The sequence below is a fragment of the Salvelinus sp. IW2-2015 genome, linkage group LG28 (genome assembly GCF_002910315.2).
Source record: "Salvelinus sp. IW2-2015 linkage group LG28, ASM291031v2, whole genome shotgun sequence".
Lineage (NCBI taxonomy): Eukaryota > Metazoa > Chordata > Actinopteri > Salmoniformes > Salmonidae > Salvelinus > Salvelinus sp. IW2-2015.
The window spans coordinates 22,331,357-22,340,061 of NC_036868.1; positions in this window are offsets into that span (position 1 = coordinate 22,331,357).

Genomic DNA, 8,705 nt, shown 5'->3' on the forward strand with positions numbered 1-8,705 from the left:
CTTTTTACAGCTTTTATTTTGTTTATTGTGTGCAACGGTCCAAAGATGAATGGAAAATTGATAAGGATGTGACCTTGGCCCTGATGTGACAACAACAAAACCATACTAAACTTTTTACTTCAGTTCAGCCCCCTACTTTACTGTGTTGCCATCTTTTGTTTTACAGCTATTTTTAAACTATATTGCTGCTTTGAAACAGTCCAAAGATTAATGGAAAATTCTTGACAAGGATGCCGTCATGTCAGACCAGGTACAAAGCAAAAATACATCTTATTGCACAATGAATGGGGAGGGACCAGGAGTGAAATCATTGACACTTTTTAAGAGTTGGAATCCTTAGTTGCAACATCCAGTTTTGGACTTATAAATGAATGATATGTACCCATTGATTCTTGAAGAACATAGCTTAGACATGCCTCATGAGCTTTGAAGGAAAGGACTGGGACTAGGGTGGACTGTAAACTATGTTCAGGACTGTTCCTACCACTATTGCACATCGGTCAGAATGCAAATGAGGTGATGAAGCAGCAATACAGATTTAGCAGTATTTCACACACAAACAAACAGGAGTTGTGGCTTGTAAGGCATTGGAGATAGGAATGGTGTGGATACCAAGGATATGCTTTAGGATGTGGTTTGGAAGGGAGATGAGGGAAACACATTAAGATCAACATAAGGTGCTGCAGACAAAACAAAGTAGTGGCAGGTGACTAAAAGGAATAGGAACTAAGGGCATGGACATACAAAGGGATAGAACATAGGGCAGAAAGAATATTTTATTTAAGACTTACAGTTGAAGTTGGAAGTTTACATACACCTTAGCCAAATATATTTAAACTCAGTTTTTCACAATTCCTGCCAATTAATCGGAGAACAATTCCCTGTCTTAGGTCAGTTAGGATCACTACTTTATTTTAAGAATGTGAAATGTCAGAATAATAGTAGAGAGAATTATTTATTTCAGCTTTTATTTCTTTCATCACATTCCCATTGGGTCAGAAGTTTACATACAGTCACGGCCAAAAGTTTTGAGAATGACACAAATATTACATTTCTGCTGCCTCAGTTTGTATGATGGCAATTTGCATATACTCCAGAATGTTATGAAAAGTGATCAGATGAATTGCAATTAATTGCAAAGTCCCTCTTTGCCATGCAAATGAACTGAATCCCCAAAAAACATTTCCACTGCATTTCAGCCCTGCCACAAAAGGACCAGCTGACATCATGTCAGTGATTATCTCGTTAACACAGGTGTGAGTGTTGACGAGGACAAGGCTGGAGATCACTCTGTCATGCTGATTGAGTTTGAATAATCGACTGGAAGCTTCAAAAGGAGGGTGGTGCTTGGAATCATTGTTCTTCCTCTGTCAATCATGGTTACCTGCAAGGAAACACGTGCCGTCATCATTGCTTTGCACAAAAAGGGCTTCACAGGCAAGGATATTGCTGGCAGAAAGATTGCACCTAAATCAACCATTTATCAGATCATTAATAACTTCAAAGAGAGCGGTTCAATTGTTGTGAAGAAGGCTTCAGGGTGCCCAAGAAAGTCCGGCAAGCGCCAGGACCGTCTCCTAAAGTTGATTCAGCTGCGGGATCGGGGCACCACCAGAACAGAGCTTGCTCAGGAATGGCAGCAGGCAGGTGTGAGTGCATCTGCATGCACAGTGAGGCGACGACTTTTGGAGAATGGCCTGGTGTCAAGAAGGGCAGCAAAGAAGCCACATCTCTCCATAAAAAACATCAGGGACAGACTGATATTCTGCAAAAGGTACAGGGATTGGACTGCTGAGGACTGGGGTAAAGTCATTTTTTCTGATGAATCCCCTTTCCGATTGTTTGGGGCATCTGGAAAAAAGCTTGTCCGGAGAAGACAAGGTGAACGCTACCATCAGTCCTGTGTAATGCCAACAGTAAAGTATCCTGAGACCATTCATGTGTGGGGTTGCTTCTCAGCCAAGGGAGTGGGCTCACTCACGATTTTGCCTAAGAACACAGCCATAAATAAAGAATGGTACCAACACATCCTCTGAGCAACTTCTCCCAACCATCCAGGAACAGTTTGGTGATGATCAATGCCTTTTCCAGCATGATGGAGCACCTTGCCATAAGGCAAAAGTGATAACTAAGTGGCTCGGGGAACAAAACATAGATATTTTGGGTCCATGGCCAGGACACTCCCCAGACCTTAATCACATTGAGAACTTGTGGTCAATCCTAGAGGCGGGTGGACAAACAAAACCCCACAAATTATGACAAACTCCAAGCATTGATTATGCAAGAATGGGCTGCCATCAGTCAGGATGTGGCCCAGAAGTTAATTGACAGCATGCCAGGGCTTATTGCAGAGGTCTTGAAAAAGAAGGGATTGACTCTTTGCATCAACTTCATGTAATTGTCAATAAAAGTCTTTGACACTTATGACATGCTTGTAATTATACTTCAGTATTCCATAGTAACACCAGACAAAAATATCTAAAGACACCGAAGCAGCAAACTTTGTGAAAATTAACATTTGTGTCATTCTCAAAACTTTTGGTCACGACTGTACACTAAAATTAGTATTTGGTAGCATTGCCTTTACATTGTTTAACTTGGGTCAAACGTTTCGGGTATCCTTCCACAAGCTTCCCACAATAAGTTGGGTGAATTTTGGGCCAATTCCTCCTGACAGAGCTGGTGTAACTGGGTCAGGTTTGTAGGCCTCCTTGCTCGCAAACGCTTTTTCAGTTCTGCCCACCAATTTTTTATAGGATTGAGGTCAGGGCCATGTGATGGCCACTCCAATACCTTGACTTTGTTGTCCTTAAGCCATTTTGCCACAACTTTGGAAGTATGCTTAGGGTCATTGTCCATTTGGAAGACCCATTTGCGACCAAGCTTTAACTTCCTGACTGATGTCTTAAGATGTTGCTTCAATATATCCACATAAGTTTCCTGCTTCATGATGCCATCTATTTTGTGAAGTGCACCAGTCCCTCCTGCAGCAAAGCACCCCCACAACATGATGCTGCCACCCCCGTGCTTCACAGTTGGGATGGTGTTCTTCGGCTTGCAAGCCTCCCCCTTTTTCCTCCAAACATAAAGATGGTCATTATGGCCAAACAGTAAAAAGTTTGTTTCATCAGACCAGAGGACATTTCTGCAAAAAGTACGATCTTTGTCCCCATGTGCAGTTGCAAACCGTAGTCAGGCTTTTTTATGACGGTTTTGGAGCAGTGGCTTCTTCCTTGCTGAGCGGCCTTTCAGGTTATGTCGATATAGGACCAGTTTTACTATGGATATAGATACTTTTGTCACTGTTTCCTCCAGCATCATTACAAGGTCCTTTGCTGTTGTTCTGGGATTGATTTGCACTTTTCATCTCTAGGAGACAGAACGCGTCTCCTTCCTGAGCGGTATGACAGCTGCGTGGTCCCATGGTGTTTATACTTGCGTACTATTGTTTGTACAGATGAGCGTGGTACATTCAGGCATTTGGAAATTGCTCCCAAGCATGAGCCAGACTTTTGTAGGTCTACAAGATTTTTTCTGAGGTCTTGGCTGATTTCTATTGATTTTCCCATGATGTCAAGCAAAGAGGCACTGAGTTTGAAGGTAGGCCTTGAAATACATACACATGTACACCTCCAATTGACTCAAAGTATGTCAATTAGCCTAACAGAAGCTTATAAAGCCATGACATAATTTTCTGGAATTTCCCAAGCTGTTTAAAGGTACAGTCAACTTAGTGTATTTAAACTTCTGACCCACTGGAATTGTGATATAGTGAATAAGTGAAATAATCTGTCCGTAAACAATTGTTGGAAAAATGACTTGTGTCATGCACAAAGTAGATGTCCTAACCGACTTGCCAAAACTATAGTTTGTTAACAAGAAATTTGTGGAATGGTTGAAAAAACGAGTTTTAATGACTCCAACCTAAGTGTATGTAAACTTCCGACTTCAACTGTACATTCTCCAAACAGCATAATAGGGCCTGATGTTACTTTTGATACCGGAGCTTCGAAACATTGTGCCGATGCTTGTATCCTTTATCAAAAGCACGTGATCAATGATGTTCGAAGCTTCGTTATGTCGAACAACCATCTGATTGGTTTGGTAGAAGACAAAAAGGCTACACTGCACACGCGTGACTGCGTCATCTAGAATAATTTGACTAGCAGGTTCTGCTTGACTTGACACCCAGCGTCATAACATTATGACACGGTCATAACCATGCCCTAATGTCATAACAGCTGACATAACCTGTTATAATATGGTCATAACACTGTCATGACACATATTTAGACCTTTTGTGATATATATTGCGTTATTTTATGGCTGGTCATGACACCTACACAAGAGTGTAAAAACCCACAGAACCAACCACACAAGGCAAAACATTCCATTACACCATAAACATAATGTTGACACGTAGGCTATGTTATATATATATATGTTTTAATTGACCCTATTAAATGATCATTGTAATTGAGCACACATTGATGTCCAACATGCACCCATCCCAATGCCCTGTTGATGACTGGGATGAATGCAGGAGCAGATTTCAGGAGCAGGACAAGAAAACAACCTATTAATAACTGATGACTGATAAAAGGGCATGTAAGGGATAGGCTTATCTGGCTTATATAATTATGATGGTCATAATGCTTCTTTACAGTGTCAAAGTGTATACTGTTAGTCCAAGTAAGGCAAGGACTAATCTGCCCTTGCCTTCCGTCCTGCTAGCTACTGTCCAATTGCTGGAAATTAAATGGGACGAGCTGAAAGCAAGTATATCCTACCAACGGGACATTAAAAACTGCAATATCTTATGTTTCACTAAGTCGTGGCTGAACGACGACATTAAGAACATGTAGCTGGCGGATTATACACTCCATCGGCAGGACAGAACAGCAGCCTCTGGTAAGACACAGGGCGGGGGCCTATGCATATATGTGAACAAAAGCTGGAGCACGATATCTAAGGAAGTCTCAAGGTTTTGCTCGCCTGAGGTAGCTCATGATAAGCTGTAGACCACACTATCTACCTAGAGAGTTTTCATCTGTATTTTTCGTAGCTGTCTACATACCACCACAGACCGATGCTGGCATTAAAACCGCACTCAATGAGCTGTATACTGCCATAAGCAAACAGGAAAACACTCACCCAGAGGCGGCGCTCCTAGTGGCCGGGGACTTTAATGCAGGGAAACTTAAATCAATTTTACCGCAATTCTATCAGCATGTTAAATGTGCAACCAGAGGGAAAAAAATTCTAGACCACCTTTACTCCACACACATAGACACATACAAAGCTCTCCCTCTCCCTACATTTGGAAAGTCTGACCATAATTCTATCCTCCTGATTCATGCTTAAAAGCTCAAATTAAAGCAGGAAGCACCAGTGACTCGGTCAATAAGAAAGTGTTCAGATGAAGCAGATGCTAAACTACAGGACTGCTTTGCATTGACGACATCGTCCCCACAGTGACTGTACRTACATACCCCAACCAGAAGCCATGGATTACCGGCAACATTCACACTGAGCTTCACACTGAGCTAAAGGGTTGAGCTGCCGCTTTCAAGTAGCGGGACTCAAACCCGTAAGCTTATAAAAAACCCTGCTCTGCCATCTGACAAACCATCAAATAGGCATAGTGTCAATACAGGACTAAGATCGAATCATACCTAGTCAGATGTGGCAGGGCTTGCAAACTATTACAGACTACAAATGGGAGCACAGCCGAGAGCTACTCAGTGACACGAGCCTACCAGATGAGCTAAATACCTTCTATGCTCGCTTCTAGGCAAGTAACACTGAAACATGCATGAGCGCATCAGCTGTTCCGGATGACTGTATGATCACGCAGACCTTCAAACAGGTCAACATTCACAAGGCTGCAGGGCCAGACGGATTACCAGGACGTATACTCACTGACATTTTCAACCTCTCCCTGTCCGAGTCTGTAATACCAAAATGTTTCAAGAGGACCGCCGTAGTCTCTGTGCCCAAGAACACTAAGATAACCTGTCTAAAAGACTACCGACCCGTAGCACTCACGTCTGTAGCCATGAACTGCTTTGAAAGGCTGGTCATGGCTCACATGGACTCCATTATCCCAGAAACCCTAGACCCACTCCAATTTCCATACCACACCAACAGATCCACATCCGCAATCTCTATTGCACTCCACACTGCCCTTTCACAGCTGGACAAAAGGAACACCTATTCATTGACTACAGCTCCGCATTCAACACCATAGTGCCCTCAAAGCTCATCACTAAGCTAAGGACCCTGGGACTCTCTGCAACTGGATCCTGGACTTCCTGACAGGCCGCCCCCAGGTGATATGGGTAGGTAACAACACATCCGCCACGCTGATCCTCAACACGGGGGCCCCTCGGGGGTGCATGCTCAGCCCCCTCCTGTACTCCCTGTTCACTCATGACTGCACGGCCAGTCATGACTCCAACACCATCATTAAGTTTGCTGATGACAACAGCGGTAGGCCTGATCACTGACAACGATGAGACCGCCTATAGGGAGTTTAGAGACCTGACCGTGTGGTGAAAGGACAACAACCTCTCCCTCAACGTGATCAAGACAAAGGAGATGATTGTGGACTACAGGAAAAGGAGGACTAGCACACCCCCATTCTCTTCGAAGGGGTTGTAGTGGAGCGGGTTGAGAGCTTCAAGTTCCTTGGTGTCCACATCACCAACAAACTAACAAACTAACCTATTCCCCCCCAGGAGACTGAAAAGATGTGGCATGGGTCCTCAGATCCTCAAAAAGTTTTACAGCTGCACCATTGAGAGCATCCTGACCGGTTGCATCACTGTCTGGTACGGCAACTGCTCAGCCTCCGACCAGAAGGCACTTTTGAGGATAGTGCGTACGGCCCAATACATCACCGGTGCCAAGCTTCCTGCCATCCAGGACCTCTATACCAGGCGGTGCCAGAGGAAGGCCCTAAAAATAGTCAAAGACTCCAGCCACCCTAGTCATAGACTGTTCTCTTTGCTACCGAACGGCAAACGATCCCAGAGGCTCCTAAATAGCTTCTACCCCCAAGCCATAACACTCCTGAACAGCTAGTCAAATGGCTACCCCCCCCCCCCCCCAGAACACTGCTGCTACTACTCTGTTATTATCTATGCATAGTCACTTTAATAACTCTACCTACATGTACATATTACCTCGACACCGGTGTCCCCCGCACATTGACATTAACTCTGTACTGGTACCCCCTGTATATAGCCCCGCTATTGTTATTTACTGCTGCTCTTTAATTATTTGTTATTCTTATCTCTTACTTTTTTTGTATTTTCTTTTGTTGGTTAAGGGCTTGTAAGTAAGCATTTCACTGTAAGGTCTACACCTGTTGTATTCGGCATATGTGACAAATAAAATTTGACTTTCACCCAACCCAATGTCCTCCATCCACAAATGCACAATTGTTTTATCACAAAGGCAATATGGCAGCTGCCTGTATTATTGGCCTGGGGGATAATCTGTCATCGAGCTGCCTGCCTTTGTGGATGGATTTATGCTCACAGGGATCGCCTACCTTGTATTGTGGGCCGGTGTGAGGAGCCGGTTGCGTAAGAGGATCACCTTAGTAATTGTGTAATTCAAAGGAGGATGCTCAGCCCATCGCATCCCCAGCAGCCCCCTGAGACAGCCCAGCCCCCTCCATGTGTCTTATGAGTGGGTGGGCATGACTGGCCCCCCTGCTAAGGGCCATTACTGCTTGAAGACACTGGCACAGAGGGATTACCCAGCCCCATGGAGTAGAGGGAATTAGAGAGAGAGAGACAGAGAGAGAGGGCAGCGGAAGGAGAGAGGGGTAGAGAGAAAGTGAAAGAGGACCCCTCATCCTACCTCCTCATCCTACCCGTATGCAGCGAATCAGGAGTGTTTCACACCCACATGGAACTGCTCAAACATAGCCTACCTTTGGAAGCCCAGACAACAAATGATTTGCTATTTGTGCCTGTGCCATTTGCTGTTTCAAAGATTCTTTCTTAGAAAACCACTCATATTTCACATTATTCCATTGATGTCACTGGCAGCATTAAGTGGTCAGCTTAATACAGAGAAAAGAAGAGAGGGGAGGGAGAGAGAGAGGCCACCAGGAATTCAACGGGATTAGGTTGAATTAATTTGTCCTCCACAGAGCTATGAAATAATACACATACAGTAGATGCCCAATTTGTAACTTTGCTTTTGTCCTAATATCCTTGCTTGTCCTCCTCCCATCCCATGGCACAAATGAGAAGGGCACTTGTTGAGTGTGAAGGGGAGAAATTCTGTGTTTCTCAAATGCCACCCTATTCCCTATTTCGTGTCCTACTTAAACCAGGGCCCATAGGTCTCTGGTCAAAAGTAGTACATTAGGGAATAGGGTGTCATTTAGGATGCATTCAGGGCTCAGGTCTCCTCCCTGCCTCCTGGGGGAAAAGTGGGGCCTTAGCTGCTCGTTACATAAAAAAAATAGGGGCTTCTGTGACAGTCAACATTATAAACAATGCACTAAGAGGATTACGCTGATGGACCTTTCTGGCGTTCCCGCCGTCAATTATCAAAATGAAAAGTAGTGACTGGCGCAGGAGCCTCGCTCTTTTTCCATCTCTCTCGGTTTATCTCTATCCCATTCTCTCTGTCACAGAAGGGATTACTGAAGTTCACACAGAGAGAATAAAGGCATATTTTCT